Source organism: Parasteatoda tepidariorum, chromosome 8, assembly GCF_982258835.1.
Source record: "Parasteatoda tepidariorum strain Cologne lab strain chromosome 8, Ptep-v5.0, whole genome shotgun sequence".
Lineage (NCBI taxonomy): Eukaryota > Metazoa > Arthropoda > Arachnida > Araneae > Theridiidae > Parasteatoda > Parasteatoda tepidariorum.
In genome coordinates this window covers 11,261,023-11,276,235 of record NC_141762.1, presented here as the reverse complement: position 1 = coordinate 11,276,235, position 15,213 = coordinate 11,261,023, and the positions used below count along the sequence as shown (strand labels likewise).

At 31.9% G+C, this 15,213-nt stretch overlaps 1 protein-coding gene across 1 annotated transcript in view; it reads left to right on the top strand.

The window, feature by feature from the left end:
• The first annotated feature begins 570 nt into the window (after positions 1-570).
• The window catches only part of LOC107457049 (uncharacterized), a 66,357-nt gene continuing 51,714 nt past the window's right edge, over positions 571-15,213 (top strand). Inside the window, exon 1 of the mRNA XM_087149826.1 lies at positions 571-766. The gene's annotated coding sequence lies outside the window, so the exon portion shown is untranslated. The remainder of the gene's footprint in view (positions 767-15,213) is intronic.

Genomic DNA, 15,213 nt, shown 5'->3' with positions numbered 1-15,213 from the left:
TTGTTTAAAAAATATTGCATGTAATGATTGTTTCCCTATCAGGCCTTCACTTTCAGTCGACTATGTGTTTATTTCTTCAGAGTGATGTTAACACCGTTGAAAACAGGAATGGAAATAGCTAAAGAATCATAAGAGTTGAGAAAATGTCCTTAAACACTGCAATATTTTCTATTGATTGTAAAAAATTTCAGTAACTCTTTGTTCAAAATAATTGTATGTAGTCATTGTTTTATAATCAGACTTTTACTTTAAGTCGACTATTTATTTATTCATTCAGTGTGATGAAAACACTAATAAAAAATGGAGTCGAAACATCAAAAGAATCATAAGAGTTGAAAAAATTCATTAAATACTGTTATATGTTCCATTGTTTGTAAAATATTTTCCATAACTTCTTTTTTTTTTAAAGCAAAATGCATGCATTCGATGTTTCACAATCAGTCCTTCACTTTAAGTCGACTATTTATTTATTTCTTCAGTGTGACGTAAACACTGATCAAAGAGAGGAGTAGAAACAACAAAAGAATCATAAGAGTGGGGTGTCTGGAGTTGAGGCTGGCAGGGATCATAGAATAAGAGGAAGGAGGGAGAGAGTTTACTGTTCCTAAAATAGAGAAGAGCAGAAAGGATCCTCAGAGCGATCACTCTTATTTTAGATCAGGTGTGGGTGCAGAGATCTTCTCCATTTTCCATCCAGGAAAAAAAAGCCATCCTCGCTTGCTGCAGTAACCATACTGTGACATAACCTGAAGACACGTGGTAGAAGGTAAGTGCACTTTCTTCACTATTATCTATGTATTCAAAATGATATGATTAGTTCAAATTCAGCCTTACAAAACGTCAATCATTTTAATAACTCTTTTTAAACAAAATAAACTACACTTTGTTTACATAATCTGAAGTTAAAATCCTTAATTCCTAGATTCACTGCAAATATCAATATTATGTGATAAATTTGGGAATTTTGTGATAAATTGGGAAATAATTGAGGATTTTGAAGTTTTTGTTATATAGTTATTTTTCAGCGAATTGAAGCAGAAATTTTTAAAATAAATAAAATTTTCTTTAAAAAATGTATCAAAACTGGAAAACAGTACGAATCGTCTATCTCATACTTAAATGCCTGATATTTAAGCAGAGTGGTGGACAAAACTCTTTTAGTTATGAGTTATGAGATTAATATTTTATTTTCAATAATGCACTCAAGTTTTCGTTCTCTCTCATAAAGATCACTTTTTGTTGTAGTAATCGAATTTTCTCGAATTGAGTACTAATCTTAATATTTCAAAGAGATGACGTGAAATGTGTGCTAATTAATTAGCGCTAACGATGTTTCAAATTACAAAAAATTGAGACATGGCAGTAACATATGCGTTTTTTCCCTGAATATTTATACCTTTTTATTGATTTAGGCTGGAATTGTTTGGATTGATTTTGATTTGGATTCTTGACCATCAAAGAGGGGGTAGAGCAACAATCAGGAAAAGTATGGTCCGAATATTTTCATTAAAAAATTTGAGCCTCTATGTAAAATTGATTTTTTTTTTAAATTTTGTTAGATTTTGGAAAAGTTTCGATACAAAGAGAAAAGTTTTTACTTGCAATTATAAATCTGTTCATTCAATAATAATTTGATGCAAAAATGTATTTTTATAAATATTTACTATTTTTTCATTATTTAATTTAATAATAAACTAAATGTTTTTACATCGTAAGATAAAGAAATTATTACTCCATTTTAAACTATTTAAATATTAATGACATAACACAAAATTTTAGCGAAACCGATCGAATAGTTTCTGTATGCAATATTTCAAAAGTCGTATTTGAAAATGAAAACAATTCAAGCGATTTCGTTTTTTATGGTCGAATAATGATGATCTCGTTTAAATGAGTTTAAATTCTTTACAATTCTAGAGGAGATTTTCTTTGACAGAAATTTATTGTGGGAAATATATTTTTCTTTCGGTCAATATAGCTATTAAATAAAGAATAACATATTTATACGATATATAAGGAAATCGTTCAATAAGAAATGAGGTAAAACAAAAGTATTTAACTTTGCCAGTACTAACAAAGTTTTCCACACGGTTGTCATGTATCAGATATTTGTTCAAATTATTTTTAAATTGTGGTGTTCACAGCCACATTTAATAATAAAATATAGTCCTGTATCTCTAAAGTGCTCCCAAAAAGTTCCCAAAAGTGCGATTTTTTTTTTCTTGCTCTAGTGGAAGCTTTTTCTTGAATACTTAAAATCGTAATAAATTTTATAATTCACTATTTTACTTTCGATTTAATAATTTTGGTTAACAATGATGTTGACAGACATATTATCGAAAAATAATTTAACAAATATATAAAATATGACAATCGTGAATAGAAATTTTGAAGTGTCGTCAAAATCGAACAAAATAAGTTTACATTTTCATAACTTAGATAAATTTTCTAAGTGGTAGTAAAAAAAAGAGAACTGAAATACCAAATTGTAGATGAAAATTACCAACTTGTTCGGAACGGCGAGGACTTCACTTTGCTGCAGTGCTGAACCTTTTAAAAAAGTGGCGAAATTAGCCGAAATTCCGAAAATTTTAGTTTGAATTTCTCTACCATTTTATATACCGATCATTTATAAAAATATTTTGTAGAATCAAAAGCCGTTGATTCATTAATTCCTTAACTCGTTTTTTTTATCTACGACTCATTTATTTACATGTAGTGGTGCTAAAAATTATTATAAGTTAAAATTATAAATAAATTTATGAGCTTTATTGTCATTATAGATACAGAAAAGAAATACTACGGATAATCCGTAGTAGTTGGTATCACTTACTTATTAACTTACTGCCACTTTATCGTGGCGATCTAGGTCTTTTGAATTGATATCTCTGGAACAGCTACAATTCTTGAAACCAGAGATGTCAACTGTTCCGCTTTCTGTAAAAGTTCTAATGAATTGGTAGCTAATAGTAAAACTAACTTCCGCTCTTTAAAAGAATCACCATGAGATTCCTGCAATAAAATTTCATTTCGAATAATGCTTTGAATTTTTGATTTGAAGTGTTGAAAATATTTTTATTTTTATTTTGTTTATTACAAAGTGGAGAAAGTTGCCATCCAGGTTGGTTGAATAGTTTCTAAGTTATAAAATTTCAAAAAAAATAGTAAGTAAATAAGAAAAAACATATTTTTAAAACTCTTTTTTCACGAGAACTATTTGACAAATTTAGTATTTTGTCTTATGAAGCTAAATAGTTAAAAATATTGTAGAAATTTACAATTCAAAGTTTTGTCGATGAACAAAATAATGTAAGGAATAAGATTAAAAAAAATATTAAAACCCATTATATTTAATTGTAGCAACAGAATTGCTAAAGAAACTATTTCAACAGACAAGTTATTATTCTTAAATAAATGAAGAGTAATCCATGGTTGTTTGTACCCCTAGAAAAGAAAAAAGAAAAAGATAATGGAACTATATTCTTCCTATCTTTTTTTTTCGAAAGGAATAAAATAATATTGTCTACAAAGACAAGTGTTATGTAAAACTATTTCATTAATTTGAAAAATAACTTTAATTAAATTTTCGTAAAGATTGTCATTTATTCTTTCCGAAAACCAGGGTGCATACAGTCATTATAAAATTAAATAAAGGTGATAAAATTAAGGAGTATTTTAACAGTTTTATATTCACCGCTATGATAACTATTCTCAAATAAATGTCGGCACAAAGTGGAGTATTTAATTCTTAATTTTAAGGTCGAAATTAATAAAAATAAGTTTATTTTTATAATGGAATAATTAAAATCCGTACGAGCCTTGCGAAAACAACACAGAAATGAAATGATTTTCACACCCGCTTTTTATTTTATTTTTCTTCCTTCCAGGACACGAATACAGGACTCAAATCGTCCTAAAAACATTAAGAAGGGCAGATAATATTTTTAATAAAAAATTAGAAATTTTTTATATTAACTTTCAATTCAATATTAAAAATACAAGCTCAGTGATTTTGTTAATGGATACGTTTATTTGTAAACAATAAGTGTAATGGTGGACATGGATGTATGAAAATACATTTTCGTTTCTAAATTCGCTACCACTTTTAATTTTTTAAGGAACAATGAGCCTTAGGAATAGCTTTGCTTTTCATATGAATCTAGAAATAAATAAAATTGCCGCGGTGCTGGAAAAGTTTTAGTGTAGAAATTGAAATTATTTCTTATTTTACTATACCACTTTATCCTTTCAGTCGTAGCATGTTATCATCTTACAATTTTTCAAAAAATATGATATACTCTCCCGACAATAATGCATCGTTTAGTGAAAAAAAAACTAATTATGAATTTTAAAGTAAAAACGGTTGACAAAATAAGAATGTTTATCTTTAATTTTATCTTTATCGATCTCGACTTTATTGATCGAAACACTAGAGGGAAAAAGAAGAAGAGGAAGATCTAGAACAAGATGATTGGATAGAATAAAGAAGTGATTAAGGACAGTTAATTGATGGAAAAATATAGTACCGAATAGATCTAGATGTGGTAAACTAACTGAGACGTCCTTGGCCGGTAATTGGCAATAGTGCCTAATAAGAAGACAAATAATAACCTGTATTCGGATTGGCAGTAAACGTGTTAATTTATTGTATCGGTGAATATCTTTCAGTATTGTATATCTTTCAGTATATCAATCAATATTGATCATTTACAATTTTTCTTACCCAGCACGACAAACTGATATTCAGCTAGTAGAGAAATAAACTAAATGCAACAGAGCGGAAAGGCATAATAAAAAAATAAATAAAATATAGATAAAGAAAATGAGGGGGGAATATTTATATCCAGAAAATAAATTCTAGAGAATGAAATGAAGTTATTCCTAATCCAAAAGCTGCTTGTATTAAAAAAAAAGAAGAAAAAAAGCAGGTTTTTTTTTTTAGCTGGATGCCTAAAAGCAATATAATTAGAGCATAACAATCGTGCTTTCGCTTCCTTTTATCTAACCAGATGTAGAAACAAAAACTGAAAAAACACGTATGTGTTTATGTCTACAATCGAGATCCTTGCAAGAGGATCATTAAGAAGTGACGAACATCTGAAATCTAGATAAATGAACGTCATTTAATTAGAGAGGTGGCAATCGCTTTCTTTATTTACTTCTGTTAGCAACGGCGCAGTTGGAGAGACGTTAATAATAGAACTGACATCAAGCTTAAAGCTCAGTTGATCACGTAAGATTGTAGATTTATCTCATTTTTAATTCCCACTGTTACTGGGCATGTTAAAAGTAGCTTAAAGGATTAAACAAAATGAATATAATTACATCGCTGAAGAAGACGCTGTTTCAGCAATACTTTCTTTATCTTTTTGCCTTCGAGATTAAAATGATAAACGCGACAGATGTGTTGATTTATAAATATGCGTGGTTTACACGGTTTTAAAAGATTGCATTTACTCTCTGGCTGCTTTTTACTTTTTGTTTGAAAATTCCGTCAGAGCAGTACTATTAAATATAGTAGTACTTTAGTTGCTCAACCCTTTGTCTACTAGCGGGACTCATTTGTCTCAACAAATGTTTAAAAATTACTAATAGACATATGTATCCCCCCATTAAGTACGGCCGGGACATGTATGTCCCAGCCTCTAAATTGATAACCACCTGACAGAAAAATCACAAATACTAAATTTGTCTTATTTGTGATCTTTTTTGTCCTTTTGAATAATAAACGGGACAAAAAAAATCCTTTTTTAAAATTCGTAGTCAAAGGGTTATAGTGGTACTAGCCAGAGATGCCAATTGCACCGGATTCAACAAAATATTTTTTTTTAAAAAAGGTGTAGAACTACAAACTAAAATTTGAAGATTTTCGGATAATTTTAGTAATTTTTTAAAAGGCTCAACACACCTAAATTGTATTGCTTTATTGAAACTACATTTGCTGACACGTGTGCTGAATTTAGGCATATAAGCCATTGTCAAGTAGAGGAAGAAATCATCCAGAATGCATCCAGGCTTACGGCGGTATTTGAACCCTTCACCTTCACACTTCTCGGGGGATTCAGCTCGGCAAGGAAATAATGTCATGTATCTCATAATTTTTTGAATTATTTAAAAGTAGTGGTGAGTGAAAACCCTATAAATGGTATATAAGGTTGGGATAGCCTGGCTGATAAGTCACTGGGCCCATGTCCAGGAGTTCGGGGGTTCGATCCCAGCCGGCCGAAGACTTCCCGTGTAGTAAATGGTGACTGATGCACGTTAAATCTGTCGAGTCGCGAAGCCCTCGATGTTCCCATAACAAATCAATACCTCTGGGGGTACTGATCCAAAACTTTCCTTGTCTTCTGGATTGGGTTCAAAATTACAAGGCTACGGAGTTGAACATAAGTAGTCGTAAACCCAAAAATTGGGTCTGCTGTTCAACGACGGATATATATATATATAAATAAATGGCATATAAACCAAGAATCATGCATTAAAAAACTACCACTTGAAAATATTTATCCGCTGTCAGGAGCAAGTAGGCATCTCTCGTATTAGCATATAGCGGTAGAGGGGCACAGCATAGCACTATAGTATATAGTGCTACTAGAGTGTTTTGAACAGAAAAATTAACAGCTTCACCAACAAGTTTGTTAACATACCATCGTTTAATTATCAAGCATTTTTATGTGGGCAATCCAGAAAACTAACATCGTGGTTCTAGTAATAGTGAACAATACGCAATCGTTGTCACATCAAGCAATTTGCATAGCTGCCAACTAGTACGGTGGTTGAGAAATAATTTTCTTAGTGGTAGCAACATTAGCGTTTTAGCGTATTAAATCTTGAAGTTTAAAATTTCAAAAAAAATTATTAAACTACCATCAAAAAAGAATAAAAAAATATGTAGATAAGACCTATTTATTAGCCCATCATAAATTATGCTTGCAATTTTAACAAAATTTAAGATCCAGACATTATTGAAAATAATGCTAAATACACAGAGATGCCAAATGTTTAGATCAAAACAGAATATTTTAATAAAACGGTAGAGAACTGAAGTCCACAATTTTTTTTGCCGATTTTTTAACCGTCTCAACGCTGTTTACGTGCGTATAACTTAACACTTTGCATTATTCAGAAGTAGTGGTATGTAAAAACCCCATAAATCTAAATTTATTAAATCAAGAATCATGTATTAAAAGACTACCACTCGAAAATATTTATCCACTGTCCAGGTCAAGTTGGCATCTCTAAATACAGCCCGATAACCACCTTCTTTATTAGTGATTGAGTTTTATCAAAATACTACAATCGATAATTAAGAAATTTATTTCCCTTCCCACAGACAAACTAACAGACTCTGCACCTACGAAATCCAGCTAGCAGAGGAAAGGCGAGGGAGTGTGTAGGGAATTTTTCCCTTTGTAAATAATTGTACATATTTTTCTTTTTAACTTCATTTTATTTTTCATCTTTAACTTTAATTTGATTGTCTTTTATATTCCATTGCGATTACTTGTATCATGTATATTATTAATCCCAGATCTTATTTTCTTATTGTGACACTTACCTACTGCATTTGGTTATTAAATATCTACCATTCTATAAAATATTTTGCAAAACGCGTAGTAGTTAGCAGGCCTGCTTAAAATCTTCAATGCAGACGTGTCAGGTCATCTAGTTTAGTTTTAATTGTTTGTATTTCGCTTTACCACAAGATAACAGGATTTTAGCCCTAGTATTGTTCTGAAACTGGGGCGCGAAGTGGCCCTTATTCCATCCATCGTGAACCTGTTTAATATTTGTAGTATTACATCGTGGTCATCTGACCTTTTGGGCTGCTGAGTGAAACGATATAACAGGAATTAAACGACATTTAGTATCTATGTCTGAATTATTTATATTTTAATGGTGGAAAAAATATACTGAAATCTTTACAAAATCCAAGAATCAAATTTTAAAACTTAATCATTTGCTACCACTAGAAAAAATTTCTTTACAAAGCGAAACAAGTTGGCATCTCTGCAGAGGACTGAAATACGTGCTCATTATTTCCGATATTTTCAGTTTGAAAATTATGCATTCGTTGTTTACAAAAAGCTAAATTTGCGAATGAAAATGACAACTATCGCCCTAATCAATTTATCCTAATTCAAAGCTTAAAGTTTACTAAAAAATATATGTGAGCATAAGCAGTTAATGACAATTGAATACCTGAAAGTGACATCATTGTAGTGACGTAACGGTATTCCTCGATTCAGATGCCAATCAGGTACCGCACACTCGCGTGACGTCGCTTACAGGTATCCAATTAAATCTGATTTAAATCACTGGGTTGGACAGATCTTATTTTATTTATTAAACACGCTAATTTTGCATGGCTGTCCCGTCTGTCCAAACGGTAAATAATTACAAACTAAACTGTCAAATAGTAGGCAGATTTTGCTAGTTTTTTAAAAGGTATAGCATTAGAGTGCCTGTCCGCGAAGCGTACAATCGAGGGCGCCTGTAATGTTGACAATGAGTTGATAGGCGAGCGAAAACTCAGACGCGGAAGTCACAAATCAGTTTGTACTGGATGTGATAGTCCTAATGTATATGGGGGGGGGGGGGGTATATGACTCCCGAGTCAAGAGATCACCTTTGGTCATTTCTCCGGTTCAAAGGAGTCATATACAGATCTGTAACAAGTAATATCTGTTGTTGATGTTGATGGGATCTCTGCTATCCGCTTTTATCCCCCTTGCTGTAAGGTGTATCTTGGGTGAGTTGAGCAGGGGTGAAAGCGAGACGGAAAAGAGGAAAGGCTGGTAGTAAAACCATTTCAGTTATAGCTAGTTTTGGGGAGGGGTTTACTTATTCTTTTTTTAAATTTTTCAACAATATCTACTTTATCTTGGAAAAGAAGCAATTTTATATATATATGCCAGAATTATAAAAGAAATCTTGATAGTTACAGATATTTCATTTTTTTCGAAAAAAATGCTAGAATGAAATGTTTTACGTACCAGGTTTTTCTCTTTTCCGTCTTGCTATATAAGGGCTTTCACCCATGCAGTTGAGTAGGTAATATCAGAGATGCCAACTTGCTCCGAACAGCGAATAAATATTTTCGAGTGGTAGTTTAATAATTGTAAGTCTTGGCTTAATAAATTCAATTTATTAGGTTTTAATACACCACTATTCCTACATAATTAGAAGGCTTATATAATTCTCCACTTTGTCACAATTAAGTCATACTAAACCTTTTAAAAAGTAAATAAAATTAGTAAATTATTTGCAAATTTTAGTTAGTATTTTTTAAATTATTTTGGCGTGTCCGGAGCAGTTGGCATCTCTGTAATATAGTCCTAGTCCTAGTGTTTTAATTTTATTGGGCACCTGGGCCGCGAAGCGGCCCCTATCCCATTCATCTGGAATTTTAGAACAGTTTTGGTTGAGCAATGAGGTAAGCAGACAATGGAGTTGCTTTTATGAATGTTTCAAGCTCTTTGCTTGAATAACTAAAAAGGAATCAAAAATAAATTGAGCAGCTTGCTCTAAACTGTGATTTTGGAGTTGTTCAGAATTGTATCAGCATGAGTAAGCGTTATTTTCAGAAAGGTTGATGAAATTATTTGTTTTGATAGTTATGATATGAGGCGTCGGAGGTGAAATGTGCAGCTATTGGTCTGTAGTTTTTATCTTTGATATAATTTTCAAATTTAAAGATTTCATTAAAATTTGCTGTTTTACATTCTATGGCTTTATCGAAAAAATCTGCGTTTAGCTTGTATATATGCTGTGATAGAGTTGGTATTTTGAGGTCTGCATGTATGTTGGTATTCCGGATGAACCATCTTGCACAGGTTATTTTTCTAAGGATCTTGTTTTGGCATTGGTTTAATTTCTTCAGTAGATGTTGAGGTATCGTTGTCCAGGCAGGTGAGGCATAGGTAAGTATTGGGCGGATCATTGCTGTATATAGTAGCTTCTTTAGTTTAAGTGACATATTTTGATTATATATTAATGGTTGTATCTCTGTAATATATGTAAAAGTGGTGAATTATATAACGCTACGAATAGTTTAGAAATAGTGGTGGATAAAAATCAACTAAATTGAATTTATTAAACCAAGAATCACAATTAATAAACTACCACTTGAAAATATTTATTCGCTGTCCGGAGCAAGTTGGCATCTCTGTGCATATAAATAAAACTATTTTTGTATGTTCTATATCGCATTAAATTCTCCAAACCATTTTAGTAACGATAATAACATAAAAAAATTTAAAATTTACTCGAATTATGTGTTTCTAATAATCTTGGCTTCACCTGTCACCGGTGACCCCCATGGCATTCAACGTGTTAACAAGCAAACTTTAAGGCATTTGTAAAATATTGTGCTAAATTTTAAATTTTGGTATCTACCATACGTCAGTTGCAAGTAGAAAATATCGACATGATTTTGTGGAATACGTTTTCTTGTTCTAATGTAAATTTTTTAACGAAAATAAATAATATTATATTCTATTTACTTGATAAGTATGTTAGGTATATTTTTTACATAAAAGAGAAAAATCGATAAATAATTTGTTTAAACTATTGTGTATTCTTTCAATAACTGAAGATGTAAAATTTTGTAATTTGAGTAATATTGCAAAGCCTATGTACGCCATTTTGTTTAAACAAGAATAATAGAATACTATGTTTCATTACCCGTTGCGCACACAAAGCGAGTTGGAGACAGTTAGAGTTCGAAAAAGAACTGTGAAAGCAATTGCGGGCATACACGACAATACTTTTACTTGTACTTCATTACATTTTAAATTTAGTACTTTTACTTGTTTTTTTTTTTCGTTACTTTTTTTGGGACGAAGTCAAGTATTTCTAACGAGAATGTCGAAAGAAGTCGTAATTTTTTTCTGATTTTTTTTTAAACATTTTTCTTCTCAAAAAAATATATTTTTTTCGGAACTTTCAAATTTACTTTTTTAAATTTATAAATTTAATGTATTATATATTCTTTAACGGCTAACTTTTTCAAGAAAATGAGAGGGTGGCTGGTGGGAGGAAATGCAAAACCCTTACTTTAACCTCTTGGGGACGGATGATTCATAAAAGCATTCGCACAAGATCAGAATCTGGATGTAAATAAATAAAAAACGGTAGCTTAAATGTAGGCGTTGCTAATTTGACAGACTTACTTTGCTTTTACTTTAATTATTGTTAGTTTAATCATATATATATAATCAATGTTTTCAAAGCATAACTAAATAATTTTATTTTGAACTAAATTAATGGTGAATGAAATAAATGCAATCAAACAATTATAACTTCGCCCACAAATAAATTGCTAAAGAACTACTATGGTTACCAGTTTTATCTTTTTACCCTGATTGATTTTAAGCTGGCGCGTATTTGTGACAGTCGGTGCGAAAGGGTTAATGGATTTTAAATATATATGAGTAGAATATTTATTTTTGCATATTTTTTTAAACAGATATTACAATGTTATCGGATTTGTTCAACAAATTAATTTGTTACTAAAAAGTCTGAAAGTAAAAACAAAGATTTAGTGGTTTTAAAATGGGCAAAACTTCAAATTCCTTTTTATACGCAAACATTCGATTTTGATTTCTCGTTTGGTTTTATTTCAACGTTCACATTTCAGTAGAATTGTGTAATATTTCCTTCATTCTAAAATTGTATACTTTTAAATTAAAATTTAATGCATTTTAAATAAATTTTTCTCACATTTTGTAATGAAGTTTTCGATTACTTTGAATTTTCGATTTTCTCGAAATGTACTTTAAAATTGTTGCGTTTTTTTTTACATTGTACATGTACTTTTTACCCGTTACTTTTTAAAATCAAAACTTTTTAGTCGTTCTTGTTCTTTTACTCCTTATTTTTTAAAAATAACGTTCCCATGTATGATCCGGGGATATGCGAGTGACAGCTACCAGGAGGCGGTCAAACCCTAGTTACTTTCAAACATCCATACCCTTGTTGCATTTTAATGAAATGAAGGGTTCATTCATAAAAAATAAAAATGAAGGATTCATTTCAAAAATCGAATAAAACATTTTTTTCTTCATAAATTTAGTGAACTTAAAACAAATCTCGGATTCCCGGGGATTTAAGTGGTGGGCGAAAGCAAGCGCTCGTTACTATTTGTAGACCACAAATCTTCACTACGATGTCCCTTGTTTTTTGGAGAAAGGCCAAAGCACTGCTTAACGGAAGAATAAGGCGCTACCTAAACAATATTTCTAAGTAGAAAAATAATTATTGTATACAATCTTTTTGCTCTGATCTTTTCCGTGTTGAAATGTGGCCAAACTAGCTGCAACTTTTTCTAGAAGTTCGCATCTGACTTGAGAGCGACTTTAAGATGATTTAATAATTCTACAGTTTTAAAAGTATAAAAATTGGGTATAATCGTATATGGCTATACTTTTACTTTCGTCACTTGTAATGATAGTAAAAAGTCTGCAGTTTTACTTGTACTTCTGTACTTTTTAAATTTGGAGCTTTTATTTGTTTTTACGTTACTTTTGTATGGGAAAAGTACAAGTAGCGAGAATAATGATAGAAATCGTAACTTTTTTTTCTGAAATTTTTTAAAAAATTTCCTTCTTAAAAAAGTTTTTTTTTCGAAATTCTTGAAATATTTTTTTTCAATTTATGAATTTAATGAAATATATATTCTTTAACCGCTAACTTCTTTTTCCGAACGTCTTTAAGGATTGAAATTTCCCAAAATAGAGAGGGCGGCTGGTGGGAGGGAACGGGAAACCCTTACTTTAATGGATTTTACCTGTATATAAATTCAATATTTTTTTTACTTATTTCTTTAAACAACACTTCTATAGCTTTAAAAATTTCAAAAATTAGCGTAATTTACGATTCCTTTTTATATGCAAATAATGAATTTTTATTTCTCGTTTGGTTTCTTTCAAAGTTAACTACACTGGTTATCATAAATTAAGGAAAATTCACAAAAATCGCGATAACTCAAGAAATTACACATGGAATTTTATGAAACTTACCCACAATATACAACACATAGTAAGGTATTAAACAACATAAAAAGAAATTATCAGACATTAATAGTAGTATAGAAATTAGCACATGTATAAAATAAACAAATTGGAAGTATCGGTTTGCAATAGAAAAAGTACCTTTAATATGGAATATGATTGCCTCTAGAAGCAATACAGCACAAACAGCGATGTGTGATGCTTTCAATTATGCGGTCTATCAGTTCAATAGGAAGTGAGAGCCATTGCTCTTGTAAAGCAGTTGCAAGCGTGGCAAGGGTCTGAGGGGGCGGATTGATGGCAGATACACGCCTCCCTAGAGCATCCCAAACGTGCTCGATAGGATTCAAGTCCGGGGATCGAGCTGGCCACTCCATGCGAGTAATTGTTTCCTGTTGAAGATAATCATCAACAATGCGAGCTCTGTGTGGTCTTGCATTATCGTCCTGTAACAGGAAGCAATCACCAATTGCCCCGGCATATGGGCGCACATAAGCATCAAGGATGTTGTCTCGATAAACCTGAGCATTCACGGTTCCCCTTGGAAAGACATGGAGGTATGTGCGCCCTCCTAAGGATATGCCTCCCCAAACACAGACACTGCCTCTTCCGTATGCATCTCTTTCACGGATGTTTGATGGATGATAACGGGTCCCAGGTTCTCTCCATATCAAATAACGTCTACTGTCACTTTCTAGACTAAACCTGGACTCATCCGTAAAGAGAACAGGCCTCCATTGATCTGACGTCCAGTGGACATGTTGTCGGGCCCACTGCAAACGGTCTCTCCTATGGCGTGATGTGAGCGGCACGCAAATGGCTGGTCGTCTCGCATACAGACCACCTTCGTGGAGCCTTCTGCGCACAGTTGACGTTGACACCAACCTTCCGGTGGCTGCAGCAAGAGAGGATCTAAGATGTGTCGGAGTAGCGGTTCTATTCCTGCGTGCACTTAATGTCAAATATCGGTCATCGGCACTGGTCGTAACAGTTGGCCGTCCTTGACTGAACCTCCTAGATGCCGAATCTGTGGTTTGAAATTGCCTCCAAAGTCTATGAACCACAGATGGACTCACATTTAGCCATCTGGCCACTTCTGATTGACTCTGCCCTGCCTCTAGTCTCCCGATGGCTCTCCATCGTAGTTCTTCAGGCAAATGATGCCTAGAGGTCATTATTACGAATTGGCTATCTCAGATTTTCAATGTCGCAATCACAGTAAAATTTGTGTGCTTTCTCTCAAACTTGGACTTTTATGCTCCAGGCAGATGACGTAAGCCGAGTGCAGCGCCACTAATTTGCATATTGCAATTTTACTCAGCTACTCTTAGTGGACAACATATGCAAATTTTGCACGGTTTGGCTTACTTTTGAAAGAGTTATCGCTATTTTTGTGATTTTTCCTTAATTTATGATAACCAGTGTATATTAATAGAATTTTGCAACATTTTCCTGCATTTTAAAGTTTTATTCCTTTAAATCGAAATTTTACGCAATCTAAATTGACTTTATTGCATTTTTCAATGAAATTTACGATTATTTTGAATATTTGATTTCCTTGCAATGTATTTTAAAATCGTAATTTTTTATTTTTTCCTTGTAATTTTTATTCGTCACTTTTTAAAAATCAAAGCTTTTTACTTTTTTGTCGTTACTCTTGCTTACTGTTTAATTTTGTCATTCCTTAACCCTTTCGCGCCGACTGTCACAAATACGTGACAGCAAAAAACCGTATCAATCAGGGTAAGAAGATAAAACTGGTAATCAAAGTATTTCTTTAGCAGTTTATTTGTAGGCGGAGTTATAATTTTTTGATTTATTTAATTCACCATTACTTTGTTCAAAATAAAACTATTTAGTTATACTTTGAATTAACATTGATTATATATATGATTAAACTAACAATAATTAAAATAAAAGCAAAGTAATTCTGTCAAATTAGTAACGACTACATTTAAGTTACCGTTTTTTATTTAATTGCAACCTGATTCTGATTTTGTACGAATGCTTTTCTGAATCACCCGTCCCTAAGGGGTTAAAAATTTTCTAGTACTATTATCAGGATATAAATTTGTTACCGTGAATGCCAGAAATCAAGAGAATGTCGACTTTCACCGGTCGATCAGACAGTCGCTTTGGTGAATGTCCAAAATATTTGTTTTGTCCGATTTGATGTTTAATTAATTCGTTGGTATTATTA